Below are 16146 nucleotides of genomic sequence, written 5' to 3'. Positions count from 1 at the left end.
AACATACATATTTATTTTTAATGTTTCATATTTTAAATGTAATTCTTGTCATCTGATCTATCTTCTTCTTTTTAAACTAACAATTACATCTTCTCAGTGGCACAGAGGTAATATCAAGGTCTTGCAACGTTAAAATTCGGTGTTCAATCCCTGTAATGAATATAGCACGAACAATGCATTGTTCACCATTGTCGCTTAACAAAGAGATAAAAAGTTGCAATACTTTCACGCTTCTTGTTATACGTACGTTCCTTTACAAGCAAGCCAGCATAGCCAGATGATTAAGGCAATCGACTCCTAATCCAAAGGTCGCGGGTTCGAATCCCCGTCACATCAAACAAACATGCTAGCCCTTTCAGCTGTGGAGGCATTATAATGTGATGGTTAGTTTCCACTAATCGTTGCTAAAAGTGTAGCCCAAGAGTTGGCGATTGGTGGTGCTGACTAGCTGCGTATCCTCTAATCTTACATTGCTGAATTAGGGACGGTTAGCACATACAGCCCTCGTGTAGCTTTGTGCGAAATTTAAAAAAATGAGCTAACAGTTTTCATGCGTACGTGTACACATGAGTATTAGTATCCATCTCTCGGAATGAGCCGGCCCGATTACTGTAATACTTTGTATTGTGACTGGAAAATGTCAGACGCACCATTTTGTGTCAGAAAGTTTCTCCAACAAGAGGAACATAAGGATCCTGAAAAGGTCACGTTTCTACTTTTTATGTGAACTTTTGGTTCTGAATTTAATAATACAAAAACATTAATTAGGCAATGAATCAATTATCACTTTCCGCGAAATAAGATACGCATTTACGGATCTCATAAAGAAACCAGTAAGAAAGAAGAAAGCTATCTAAGGTTGTCTTCCGTAACAAGCACTCTCGGTTAGTGTTGATGTAAGGCTTACAAAGGTAGTATACCTATCTGTCATATTTCGTAAATTGCTTGCTACATTTGAGAAAATCCATTATACTTCTCATTCCATAAAGTTAAAAACAGTGTTTTATAATTAATAAGTCCCTCCAGTGACACAGTGGTATGTGTCCGGGCTTACTGGGTTTCGATACCCCTATTGGGCAGAGGGCAGATAACCCATTGTGTAGCTTTGTGCTTAACGTAAAACTGTTAAACACAATTAGTAAAAATAAGTCATTAAAATAATAAATTTACTGTCGGTCTCATTATATGTATATATAATAATATATTTACTGTGATAAAACTACGAACGAAACTGTCTACAATGAAGTATTTGTAATGTTTACTGTGATAAAACTACGAACGAAACTGTCTACAATGAAGTATTTGTAATATTAAAGTAACCTTAATGTAGGTTATTAATAATTTTTATATGAACAACCAACACAATAAACTTACATCATAGAGCTTCATGACTCATTGATTACTTTATTTTACAGAAGTTTCTGCATGGGTTTAACAATTAGAACCAAAATTAATTAAGCTTAATAGTGCAATATATTTACAACAAGTTTACCTTACACTTCAGAGATAACGTCTTTAAAAGTAACTAAGAGCGCAGTTCCTTCATGCAGAAAATTCAGTAGAGTTATTCAACATGAAACAAAAAGAACTAGTGAGTTGTGCAATTTTCATTATACCTGTTTTTGTTTTATTGTAAAATGAACAAGGATAAAGCGTTCCTACCTTAATGCTATATCCGCGATCCATAACGTTAACTGCTCCAACTGCTTATTAAATTTTTAAAATATTAATCATAAACTAAAATAAACGTTACATGTGTTAAAATTTACTCAGTTTCTTTAACCACTTTGCCTTATGTATGTCTTGTATTAGTATACCAGAAGGTTGGAGTATTGAAATCAAAATCCCTCCAATAGTTCAGCAGTAAATCCGAAGACTTATAACGCTAAAACTGGGTTAAATACCTTGGTGGACAGAACACAGATAGTCCATTGTGTAACTTTGAGTTTAACAACAAACAAACACACACGAAGAGATAAGAAAGTATGATAAACAAAAACTGCATTAGAGAGACTATGAAGAAAAATTCATTAGCCGATAGAAAGAGAAAAGTTGGGGATAAAAAGAGACAAAGATAAAGTTTTAGAAGAAAAAAATATATATATAGGGAAGAGCTTTCAAAGAAAGCCTACTGTAGAACTATGAAAAATTGTGACACAAGAAAACTATAGAATAAAAAAAATAACTGGAAGAATAAATTGGAATTTTTAACCTGGACATCATTTTATGTGCACAAACGATCAGACATTCTTTGGATTCAGGTCTAGCTGCACCTAGTTTTGAAATACCATCCGAAGAGTTTGTTTGTTTGTTTGTTTTGAATTTCGCGCAAAACTACTCGAGGGCTATCTGCGCTAGCCGTCCCTAATTTAGCAGTGTAAGACTAGAGGGAAGGCAGCTAGTCATCACCACCCACCGCCAACTCTTGGGCTACTCTTTTATCAGCGAATTAAAAACAAACAATCAAAGATTAAAATTTAGTAAGTTCTACTGGTCTGTTGTAAGTTTGATTTAATTACGTCAATACTGATAAATGAAATTAAAAGTTTATATATGAGTATTTCTATATTAAATAAGTTGGCTAGCGAACAATTCTATAAAGACGCTTTGTAAAATATATAACTATCACAGAACTGATACTTGGTTTCCTACGGGGTTATTCGAAATATGAGTCACACTTGATCCGTGATATCCAAGAAAATTATAAGGTTACAAAGCTGTATCAAGAGATATCTGTATTTTTCTCACCGCAGGGTCTAAAACTTTAATTCTAATATTAAAAGTTTACTGTCGATGGATTATATAGTTAATTCAGTTCACGGTATATTTTTAAATTCTTATGCATAATTGATCAAACAATTAAATATTTATCCCAAATAATGTATACAACATTATTAAGACATCTGTACAAACATCCAGCAGATCAAAATGGAAAAATGTATTAGAAAGGTTTCTGTAATTCATTAAAATAATTTTCACGAGAATAAAAAAAAAAACTAACTGGAGGGGAAAAGTTTTCTGTATTTAAGTGAAAAATTATATGTATTCAATCAGTAGTTTCTAAACATTTCGATAGATGTTGCGTTTTGAAATGTGAAGAAAACATTCATTTTAAATACCTACACTTTCATGTCCTAAAAATTACAGTTGTTTGTTGAAAATAATTTTGTTACAAATTAAGATTTCCCGAGTGGCTCAGTGGTATGAAGGTGTTTGTCTTGTAGCAAAGCGAATATTGGACTATCTGCTGAGTCCACAGAGAGGAATCGATCCCCTGATTTTAGCGTTTTAAATCCGTAAACCTACCGCTGTACCATCGGAAGACTCTCAGCGGAATGTCTGCGGACTTACAACGCTAAAAACCGGGTTTCGATACCCGTGGTGGGCAGAGAACAGATAGCCCATTGTGTAGCTTTGTGCTCAATTCAAAACAATAACAACTACAAACTAAGTAAAATGTTTTAATACAAGAAAAAATATATTTTAGTAAAATGGCATGATTGTTTTGATATTTAGTAATATGCACGGCCCGGCATATCCTAGCGCGTAAGGCGTGCGACTCGTAATCCGAGGGTCGCGGGTTCGCGCCCGCGTCGTGCTAAACATGCTCGCCCTCACAGCCGTGAGGGTGTATAATGTGACGCTCAATCCCACTATTCGTTGGTAAAGAGTAGCCCAAGAGTTGGCGGTGGGTGGTGATGACTAGCTGCCTTCCCTCTAGTCTTACACTGCTAAATTAGGGACGTCTGGCGCAGATAACTCTCGTGTACCTTTGCGCGAAATTCTAGAAAAAACAAACAAAAACGATTTTGGGGTTTTCGTCAACTTGTGCATGTCAGACAACATTTAGATTCTCGAGTAATTGTTTCCTTTAGATGATGGCAACTGGGCAAAAGCTACTTTAATTTCATCTTTATTTTTGAATCCTATATTAGTAAGTATAATCTCTGAATAAGGGTATTTTGAAATCACACGTTAAAATTGGCTTCTGAGAATACTTAAATACACCTCTATACCTGCTTAAATATATATAAAGAAATAACTATATTTTTTAATTAATTTATAGTAAATAGTATTAAGAATTTCTTGATTTAGTTTTATATTTAAAAGAGCACATGAAACTGTAATGAAAGCTCACTGCATTGAAATTTATTGTTTCATTCGTTCAATTTAGTGATTAAAAAAAAACACATTAATTTTGTAAAACGATTATTCTAAATAACAAAGCAATCACGAATAAATACATTTAATAAGTGCACAGGTACTGTCAAATTAGGCAAACACTGAGTTTCTAAGGAATTCTTTGTTTGCCTTTTTGGGTTAAGTTCAACGACTTTGTCCCCCAGTGGCTCAGCGGTATGTCTGCAGTCTTACAACGCTAAAAACCGGATTTCGATACCCGTGGTGAGCAGAGCACAAGTAGCCCATTGTGTAGCTTTGTGCTTAATTCAAAACAACAACATCAACGGCTCTAGTAGTTGCACAGGGCTGATGATATATTTCTGCTTTGAAAACATTTTAAAAAATGTAAGAAATCAAAGACAATCTCGTTATTAGCTCTAACATAAACACCACTCGTTATATTATGAAAATGAAACTCGATAGCTTCAAAATGTGTTTAGTGCTTACGATTAAGCTGCATATGACAATTAGCTAAATCATGAATTGGTTCGACATATTTTGGTAAATAGTAAAACCAAACCCTTAATGTCGTTACTAACTTGTGTTATAAAAGGCTTCAAGTTGATGCTAAGTAAGTTACTTAAATGTTCAGTAATTTTAATTATGCCTCTGACACTGGGTCGGCCGACTAAAGATACTACTAAAGATTATTTTTTTTATGTAAGTGTTGTCTCTTCCCCGTGAATTAGTAGTAAGACTGCGGGCTTAAAATGCTAAAAACTGAGTTTTGGTTCTCATAATGGATAGACAGATCTTTTTAATTTTACCATCTGAAAAAACTTATGTTGCAGAAACCGCTAACTTAATACCACAAGTCCTCTGTGGGCCTAACGCCTATTACTTAGAATGAAATTCAGTTACTGATTCCTCCTAGTTAGTACAAAATCCAGCTACTCCTCTCTTTTAGCCAGTACAAGATTCAGAAACTGTTTCCTCCTAATTGGTACGAAATACGAAAACTGCTCCATCCTAGTTAGTACAAAATCCATAAACTGCTCTCACCTAGTTACTACGAAACCCAGAAACTGTTTTATCTTAATTAATAAACGTTTTATGTTGTAAATTAATAAACTGGAACAACGTTTTTCGTATTTGATTTGGTTTTAACGATGTTATAAAAAGAATAAATTTTACTTTAAAAATATTTTAGTAATTATTCTTTTGCATTTCACTTACAATCTTTAAATGTGTGTTTTATAAAACATAAGAGTTGAAATATTTTGGAATGCATTCTAATATTAAACTGTACTAAACCAACTATTCGAAAACATTCATCTCGTAGGTGAAGCCTCATGAAGCTTTTAAGTTCGTCATTCCACGTTAGTGAAAAACATTCTAGAGGCTATCTTAAAATTTATTAGATTTAAAGAAAGTGAAATGAACGAATATTGTGGCAGAGTCTTAGAACTGAGAATTTTAGTAGTGCTGTATGAAAAGAACATTTTCAAGAATATCCAAACCTTTCATTATACATTTCAAAATTCTCTAAGCGATGCGTTTCTTATGGAAGAAAAGAACACCCGGAAACTTTAAAAATTTGAAACTGTAAGTACTAAAATTGAAACCTTACGAACTAGATCGGAAATTTTGGAAATCAAATATAATGGAACTGATTCTAAGGTTATTGAATGGTCTAAAAATATATACCACCAACGAGTAGACTTTGAAAGGCTTTGTCGAACATGTCAGTAACAAAAGCAGACAAGGAAAACAGAAACGTAACCAGGAAATATTTGAGAATAAAAAAAAATATTTTTAAGGAGAAGTCAGAAGAAGTTAATTCTCTGGTACACCAAAAGCAAGTGATTAAAATCAATGTTGGGAAAGAACAAACCTTAATGTACTAATGTTCGGTTTCAGGCTAAAAGTAATTGTTGGGAAAAACTTTCTTATGATGTTGTCTTCTACCGAAGGCACAATCCCCAATTCTCAAATGCATGTTTTGATATAACTAGAGTTAATGGAACGTTGAACTTTTAAGAGTAGAAGACGTAGGAAAATACAGACTTTGAGAGAGAGCATAAGCAAATCACATAGAAAGACTTTTGGAGAAAAAAATGTTGTTCCCTTCCCCAGTTGAACACGTGGAAGTTTTTCAATGTGAGATCACCTAGAGGCCTAGATTGAAAATAAATTAAATTACCGAAGAAAATATTTACTGCAAATAATATTCATGAAGAAATTTAAACGGTGGAAGATTTGAGTGAATTTACCTAAAAATGGAAATTCTCAGAATTTTTTTTTACAAAGTCAATTGGCCCCGCATGGCCAGGTGTATTAAGGCGTTCGACTCGTAAGCTGAAGGTCGCGGCTTCAAATCCAAACATGCTCGCCCTTTCAGCCGTGTGGGCTTTATAATGGTACAGTCAATCTCACTATTCGTTAGTAAAAAAGTAGCCCAAGTGTTGGCAGTGGGTGGTGACGATCTGCTGCCTTCCCTTGAGTTTTACACTACGAAATGAGGGATGGCTAATGCAAATAGCTTGTAGCTTGTAGCTTTTGCGCGAAATTCAAAAAACAACGAACAAAATCAATTTTGCCGATAGACTTAAGTCTACCTATGAACTATTGACGATTATTAACCATGAATTAAATTATATGTGTAATACGGTAAAAAATATTTAACTCTTTTTATAAGACAGAGAGAGAAAAGTGTAATAAAACCTAAACTTAATGTAAAGAGTTTCGTATAGATACTTGTTATTGTGAAGAAAATATAACTTAAAAAGGTTTTGCAAGATATAATAATAGCACGATTTTTCAGAAATTGTGTTCATATTATTCCATTCTAAGTGAAATTCTTAAGTTTAGCAGCACAAGCAACACACACACATATTCATATGGTTATTACCAATACAGTTGCATAATTATATGTGGAAAATATAGATTTATTGAAATTCAGCGTGTTTTCTATCCTTACGCCATACGTTTAACTCAAACAGTTCGGTGGTTGTGTGCAATTGTCGACTTTCTAGTTATGAACCTGTTTTGATTGTTATAATCATGTATGTTTATTAACAAAGAAACACTATTATAATCCTTGAATAACTACAAAACTGGAAATATTAACAGCCGTATGTTAAGCTACTGTAAATTGTATATCACGACAACTTTTAGTTCGAGTCCTAAGATGCGATAGGAACTGTAACTGTCATTTGTAGCTAACGACGTATCTGTTACGGATCATGATAACATAATTCCCAGTACTCTCGTTTCGTCCAATTTAGTAAACTAAGTAATTAATGTACTTGAACTAAGTATGTTTGTGATTAATAGTTTATTTCATAAATATTTATGATGTACATAACCGACCTAAGGAAATATATAGTACTTAATACGTACAAATGTAAATAAGTATTTTGATTACGTTAAAAAAAAAAACAGCTTAACGTAAACATGGTTGCTTACCTAAAAACGTACATAAAGTTTGTATTATGAGACAACGAAATGCTTCAGCAATACTGAAATTGCCCGGCATGGTCAGGTGGTTAAGGAGCTCGACTCGTAATCTGAGAGTTACGGGTTCGAATCCCCCCGTCACACCAAACATGCGCACCCTTTCTCCCGTAGGGGCGTTATTATGTAACGTTCGATTCCACTATCGTTGTTAAAATAGTAACCGAAGAGTTGGCGGTTGGTGATGATGACTAGCTGCATTCCCTCTAGTCTTACACTGCTAAAATAGGGACGGCTAGCGCAGATAGCCCTCGTGTAGCTTTGCGCGAATTTCAAAAATAAAACACACACACACAAGTTTAAATTATTGCGTTCAACGTCGATTTTTACCGTATTGTACTTATTCATTTCCTAAATGACGTTAACACTCATTAGTCTATTTACGTTATAGAACTAATTTTTGTTTAGAAAACTAAAATTGTTATTACACGAAAGAAAACAATCATAAATGATACGAAATTATTTTTTTAAAAAGTATGGAATTTTCCCAATATTTTTTCAGGTAATTGGTGTACTTCGATTTAAGTAAATGAAAAATTACGAAAATGTTCGATTGGTTTCTATGGCATCGCAAACGATCTCACTGAAAAAACTAACTATTACGTTCGTCGCCAGACATAAGGAAAATATATTCATATACATTTCTTTTTCCATAGCCTAAATGACTCTAGTCAGAATAACTGATGTGGCACGGGAATGACATCAGTATCCGTCTACAGAATTCATGGTCAGAATAACAAAATCTACTGCATGGGTGGGGAACTTAAATATTTAATATACATGCAAGGTGACTAAAAAGAAAATGCAATATATAAAAATATTATATTTTGTAAACCGCTCACCCTATGGAAACTACGGGTGTTTGGAATAATGCATGATACCCAGAAGAGTATTATAACATGGTACAAGGGTTTGTAAATATGTCCCCTGGTTTCCTCTTCGTCATTCTCAATCACGATGTCTAAACCTGAACGTAGGTTGTACAGGCATTTATTCAGGACATTGAATTTAACGTTTTTGAGTACACTCATATATATGGTACTCAAATCATGATTCTTTATTGTTGAAATAGTGAGGAAGATGAAAAACGTACGAATTAGGTGTGTGGAATTATAATGGTTTGAAAATCCCTGTTTATTTGTTTGTGAATTTCGCGCAAAGCTACACGAGGGCTATCTGCGCTAGTTGTCCCTAATTTAGCAGTACAAGACTTGACTGAAGGCAGCTAGTCATCACCACCCACCGCCAACTCTTGGGCTACTCTTTTACCAAAGAATAATGTAAATTGATCGTCACATTATAACGCTCCCACGGCTGAAAGGGCGAGCATATTTGGTGTGACGGAGATCCGAACTCGCGACGATTCGAGTGTCTTAACCACCTGACCATCCAGAGCCAATTTCATATTTAACTACACAAAATTTTGAAAATCAGTTTAATTTTGCTAAAACATAATAACCTCAAAAGTATAATGACAAACGTATTGAACTTGATATAAAATTACAGTTCGGTTCATTGCCATAACATTTATGTCAACGTTGTTTTACTAGTCACCCGATGGCTGAAGAGTGTGCTTGAAGACGGATAACTCTTACACCTAAGATTCGATACCTTCAATAAAAACAATGCTGATGGCTCCTTGTGTAGTTTTATACCCAAACAAAAACCTTATAAGTTATAAATGAGAATATACCATTTTGTGATAAAAACTTTAATGAAATTATTTTTCACATAACGCTAATTTTCAATTAGTTTTATACGAGTTTAAAAAGACAAAAACGGAACTCGAAGAGTTCGAAACACAATTAACCTTTCAACGCGATATTTAATCTCCTGTCTTATGTCTGAAAAGAAAAATACACAAAATAATTGTGTCATTTAATGGAAGTTTCTTTACATACACTTTAATCAGAAGAGAAGAGATAAAAAAAGACTTATGCGAAGTCTGTGCCTCTATTTACAACAGTTACAAACAGTTGTTTGAGTGCTTCTTTACGAAGACAACAGCTTCAGTTCTCTAGCAGAACTTGCAGTTCTGTTATTCAAATGCTAATTGTGTTGGTATTTCTGCGTGGGGTATTTGAAAGCACGAAATGAGAATTGTTCATGTTTTTCTCAACAAAAGCAAAGCTGAGTTTTAGATCTGTTTTCTTTACTCAAATAGCTTTCTTCACACTTGATTAGGTAAATTACATTTCATTTCTCGCAACATATTTTTAGTTCCTTCAAAATAAAACGATCAAATGACTTATTGTTGTTTGTTGGATAAAAAAGGCTTATTTTTGCTGATTTTAACTAACACTTTAACTTGTTTCTAAAACAAATTGCAGGATGATTGAACAGATACTGCGAACCATGAAGAATTTTATTTTTCCACTTGGTGCGCCAAGAAAAATATGAACGACTGTTACAAAATATATTTAATGATTTCACATCGACATGCTTGTCATATGTTTACAAAGCTGTTAGACTTGAATAACATAATGTTTATTTTTGTAATGTTTCAATACTCCGAATCGCATAATAAAATTTACGAAAGAAGAAAACACAAAAACTTCCGTTTCTTGTTCACAGATAGATATTATCCCTTATACTTAATCACCTACAGTCCGGATGTGGCCCAGTGATTAATGTTTTCAATTTACTGATTAAAAAGTCCGAGGCTCGAAACATGATGCTACTAAATACGCTGCGCATTTTAAGTCCTGTACCTATTATGTCATGTTATCAATGTGACAAGACGCTCTTCAAGCCACGTACGTGTTATCAAAGTTGCGAGACGCTCTTTAAGCTATGTACGTGTTATCAAAGTGACAATACGCTCTTTAAGCTTTGTACGTATTATTAAAGTGACAATTCCCACTTTAAGCTATGTACATATTATTAAAGTGACAATTCCCACTTTAAGCTGGATATCCAAGTGAAAAGACGCTCTTTAAGCTAGATACGTGTTATCAAAGTGACAACCAATTCCGTTATTCAGTTTAAAGTGCTGCACAAAGCTCTTCTGTCAGCAGATGTCTGTCTGTTTGTTTGTCAGTAATGCAAAATTAGGAAATGCAATCTGTAGATCTTTGACCCACGTGCAGGTGCTGTCAAGGTTAAAGCTCACGTTCTTGACCTTTTCCCTTCGACATTAGTCGGCCTTTTTGGTTTATTTATCAAAACAAGTTTTTGCTAGACTGTATTACTTGGTAATAATCACAAAATAAGGCTTAGTTTCGAATTTAAAAAGTACAGTTAAATACTTTCAAAATAAAACCAAATGTTTCTTTAATTCTGTTAAAGTGCGTTGAAATGAAGTTCATGATGTTTGGAAAACGTTTCCCAGTTACCTTCACTGTGAATACCAAAATCGAATGATTGTTGCACTCCCACGAAATGTCAATAACAATCCTTCAACAGGAACTTTTGTTTGTTTCTTGCTTATGCTCCAGAAATTATCTATTTTTAAGATGTCTATCGACTTAATAAACAAAAAGATTTAATACTAAAATACAGTGGAACCCCTCTAAGCAGCCACCCCTCAGATTCGGTCACCCCTTTAAAGCGGTCATTCAATCACAGTCCCTTTTTTGTTCACATAATCCCTAATTATGTACAATGGAACCCCTCTAATCAGGCCAGTTTGTCTCAGTCCCGAAGGTGGCTGTTTTAGAGGGGTTCCACTGTATTTACATTTTAAGCACCGTTCATTCACTGAATGCTGTTTAGGAATACATTTTCAGCATGATTAACTTATATGAAAGAGCTTTATTTTAGATTTAAAAAATAGATAAAGCATGGTACGTGTGTGTGTGTGTTCTAACACGTTGGCTTTAATATAGTGTTTTCGCTTTTGTCACATGCTTCTGAGTATCTGGTGGACAATGTTACAGGATAACTTGTCTTATTCCTCACTCATTGTAACACCATGGTCATTGATGTCTGTAAAATTAAGGGACTCCAAGAATGTGCTAGAAGTGTTATTAATGGTAACTCCATGAATTCTGGAGATTTTTGTTAAACCTAATTCTATAGCAGTATGGCGCCAAGATTACTCTGCACGAGGGCAAGATATAGTTTGTTTTTGTTTTTTGAATTTCGCACAAAGCTACACGAGGGCTATCTGTGCTAGCCGTCCCTAATTTAGCAGTGTAAGACTAGAGGGAAGGTAGTTAGTCATCACCACCCACTGCCAACTCTTGAGCTACTCTTTTACAAACGAATAGTGGGATTGACCGTCACATTATAACGCCCCCACGGCTGAAAGGGCGAGCATGTTTGGCGCGACGGGGATGCGAACCCGCGACTCTCAGATTACGAGTCGCACGCCTTAACACGCTTTGCCATGCCGGGCCGGCAAGGTATAGTTTTGATAACAACGAAAACGTTTGTACAACCGCGTATTCCAAGTAAACGCGTCCTTGGAATGTGTCAAAGGAAACACAGTACTACTTGTTCGTTAGTGCACACTAATGTTTTCGGTAATCATACGTAAACCACTACTGTGATCATCAAGTTTCTCTTTAAAATATCGCTCATCTCTAGTTCTCCAGATATGACCATCTTAACCATTGAAAAATACATAAACGTCATTACAAAACTGCTACTAAGAGACATACTAAACGATGCTGAGCAATGAATATCGCTCACCTCTGGCTCTCTAGATATGACCTCGTCTGTAACTGAAAAAGACATGGTTTGTTTGTTTTGGGATTTCGCGCAAAGCTACTCAAGGGCTATGTACGCTAGCCGTCCCTAATTTAGCAGTGTAAGACTAAAGGGAAGGTAGCTAGTAATCACCACCCACCGCCAACTTTTGGGCTACTCTTTTACCAACGAATAGTGGGATTGACCGTCACATTATAATGTCCCCATGGCTAAAAGGGGCGAGCATGTCTTGTAAAACGGGGATTCGAGCTCGCGACCCTCAGATTACGAGTGGAACACCTTAACCCACCTGGCCATGCTGGGCCAAAAAAAAAGACATGGACCTCAGCTGAACTGTGAATTATGCTTCTGGAAAATAGTGGGTACAATAAACTGTATTGATGTATTAGAGCTTCTTGACCTTAAACTGGGGTTAGAAAGTTTGCTTTTATCGTTTGACCATTGCTTATATTATTTAGTTTCTCTCCACGTGCAAATAAAAAAACAACAACGAGACGTTGCTGTCATTCCACGGCCATGCACACGTTGTTGACATTACAGATAAACTGTCTGACAGTTTATCCAAATTATTCTCTCTAAAGATAAATTGTCAAATAATTTATTCAAAACATTCTTTCTAGAAATCGGAACGAACTGCTGTTTATTTCTCTCGTTCAAAGTTTTCCAATGTTTCAAAAACCTTCGCCAGCTATCAGTATGCAATATTCTGAAGTAACTATGTGGAAATTGTAACTGATGTCATTATCAAAACCGAAAATGATCAAGTCTGAAGGGAAATGGAGATACTATGATAGCTTGCATGTCTAAAGTTACTAAAGCAGTTGTCCATTCTCCTTACAATACGCACAACTAACGACACGTCTGTATGTAGTTTACCATATCGCATTAAGCTCCTGTCTTTTTAACGTTTTAGTTTGGCGTAATGCTAACTGAATTTGTCGTAGTAAGTGCTTGTGAGGGTGGATTAGATTTAGTACAACATTTATATTTTACATACTTTTACAACGACTAAAATCGATAAAATTAATGGAAGTACTTGATCAGTATTTAACAAAATTTATTCGGGTTTTGTAATTATTTATATGTAAAAACTTGCCAGAAAATTTAAAATGATACAAAGTTTGCTCTAATTTTCACGTCCATGCATCACTTTAGTCCATAATAATCATTTCAAAAACTCAAACTAACGACAACATACTTGGTTCTCACAAAATCCATTATGGGAATGATACACTATCTACAAAGCGGATAGTCAAATTGTTTAAGAAACAAAATGTGATATAATATTTTACGAATTGTTTTTATTTACGGATTTACAAACAATTACGTCGATTTTACTTTTAGATGTTTTGCCGAATAACCTATATAGATTTCTGATAGTTTCTCAGAAATATAACGGTTTGATAAGGAAATTTTTCCATCTGATTGAATAATCTTGTTTTTCATGACGAGTTATCAACTTTTTTTCCTTTGTGATTCAGTCCTGCTACAAAAGCTCATATTTCCTTTGATTCCAAACCTGATCCTGGTGGTGTAATTGAAGAATAGGAGCATAATATCTCGTTCCATTGCAGCGTAAAGAGATGTGACATCCACGTCAGGAAGGTAGAACTCCGTAATATTAACAAGCGTGTAGATTCCGATCCAAGTTACTCGGTTGTCTAGGTCAGCCTTTGCCTATCTGTTGTAGTGAAGTGAAAGCTACGCCTTATCGGTTCTACTGTTGAACATTGTCTCCATCTCATTTCTCTCACATTTTCCTTCCTCCTTTAGAGTGTCTTCCCATCAGGTTTGTTTTTAAAAACTGGCAATCAAAGACTTTGATTCCATTAAGTTCCCTTATTTCTTTAATCAAAACGAAATTTAACTGTTCCTCAAATTATAATTTCCCTGAAACATTTCCTTATTGATAGCCTGTGTCATGATGTGCTCTCGCAAAAAACGTATTCTTTTAATAGATCCAATTTAGAAAAAAATTGTTTCAGAATATATACTTACGTAAGTGTATTAAACACTATATGTTACCGTAGTTACACTGTTATGTGTTATTAAAAAACTGACATATATCTAACAGAAAAATCTGAAACTGTACATCATAATGAATGTAGAAAAATAGTGCATATAATTCTATATATATCCGTGTGAGTGTATACATTAATAGTTTCACGAATATCCAATATGGTTAGGTTCCCTCTCTTATGGTACGCATTAAACTGACTGAAATTATTTTCATTTTATTTTTTACTATAATAGTTTTTTCTCTTTAAAATTTCCACTTTAAAATCCAATTAGATTTTTATGAAGTTAAGTACAAAGGGCTATCTGCACCCTGCTAACCACCAGTATCGAAACCCGGTCTTAAGCTTTAATTAGTAAGTTATATTTTTGTTATATCTCTTCTAAGAGGGTCGTATTTTTGTATAATTCAAGTCTAAGTAAGTTACCAACAATAGGGTCCTTACATCTTCAAAAGAACGAAGTGTAGGGTGTCTCCAATACAGGTATTGTAGCTTTACGTTATGTGAACGTACGATAGTCAACCAGACGTTCCTTAACTGTCACTCTTATAATTCACCTAGTGCTGAAAGTTTGGGGCGTGTTCCGCAGCCTAGCCTGACGAACTACAAACCTCCAGATCTGGAGCCTGGCACTACACCAATCAGACTACTTGCGATCTCTTTAATAAAGCTTTACCTTCACCCATCATCAGACCACGTGCGATCTCTTTAATACAACTTTACATTCACCCATCATTATACCTTGGCAATCTCTTTAATACAGCTTTACCACCAATTGTCAAAAGATATGATATCGCGATGTTCTTCTGGGAAAAAAAGAAGACAATAACAAATAAGACCCAAACAACATTTTCCTACGTGTTTGCTTAGAGCAGTCGTAATTCATAACTAGGTACAAAGCCTAACTAGCAGTAGTTTGCACAACACTGACAAGTACTTATCCAAAGAAACTGCCTGAGAATTACGTATATTATAATGCTGCACTTCTTCAGCAAATATGCCATAATTGTATCGAAATTATCTTGCTGGCTTCCAAATATAACTCATATACACAAATCAAGAACTAATTGTTAGTGTCTCCATCTATTGTCAGACTTTATTATCACGAAAAAGACATTATATCGATATACGTCTACAAACATAGTATCTCTAATCTAATTAACAGGAAACATTAATCAGTTGCAATGCTTGAAAAATATTGAAAGAATGAAATTTCATACTTCGGATAAACATTTCTTTATAAAAATAAAAAAATAAAGTAGAAGAAAAATACTTTATTAAACGATAGGGCGTTACCTTTGTTTGATTGAATTTCGCGAAAGTTACACGATGGCTATCTGCGCTAGCCGTCCCTAATTTAGTAGCATAAGACTAGAGGGAAGACAGCTAGTCATCACCACCTACTGCCAACTCTTGGGCTACTCTTTTACCAACTAATCGTTGGATTGACCGTCACACTTTAACCCCTCCACGGCTGAAACGGCGAAAATGTTTACGGTGACGGAGATTCAAACCCGCGACCCTCGGATTACGAGTCGAGTGCTTTAACCAGTTGGCCATGCCAGACCCACGAATGCTATTACGGACTAACAGAATGATGGACCCACGAGCAATGTGGTGCATAAATAGCTTTTATTTAAAAACCCAATAGGTTCCATGTATGTCTTATTGATAATTCTAGGTTGGGTAGGTAGTGATGGCTCTGAAGGTTTATGCGCAAAAACAAAAGTCATGATTCAAAATCGTTTATACACATACGTAACTGGCCCGACATAGCCACGTGGTTAGGGCGCTTGAATTGTAATCCCCGTCACACCAAACATGCTTCCCGTTTCAG

The sequence above is a fragment of the Tachypleus tridentatus genome, chromosome 8 (assembly GCF_004210375.1).
Source record: "Tachypleus tridentatus isolate NWPU-2018 chromosome 8, ASM421037v1, whole genome shotgun sequence".
NCBI classification, from domain to species: Eukaryota; Metazoa; Arthropoda; class Merostomata; order Xiphosura; family Limulidae; genus Tachypleus; species Tachypleus tridentatus.
The sequence above is the reverse complement of the archived record's forward strand: the minus strand, read 5'-3'. Positions refer to the sequence as shown.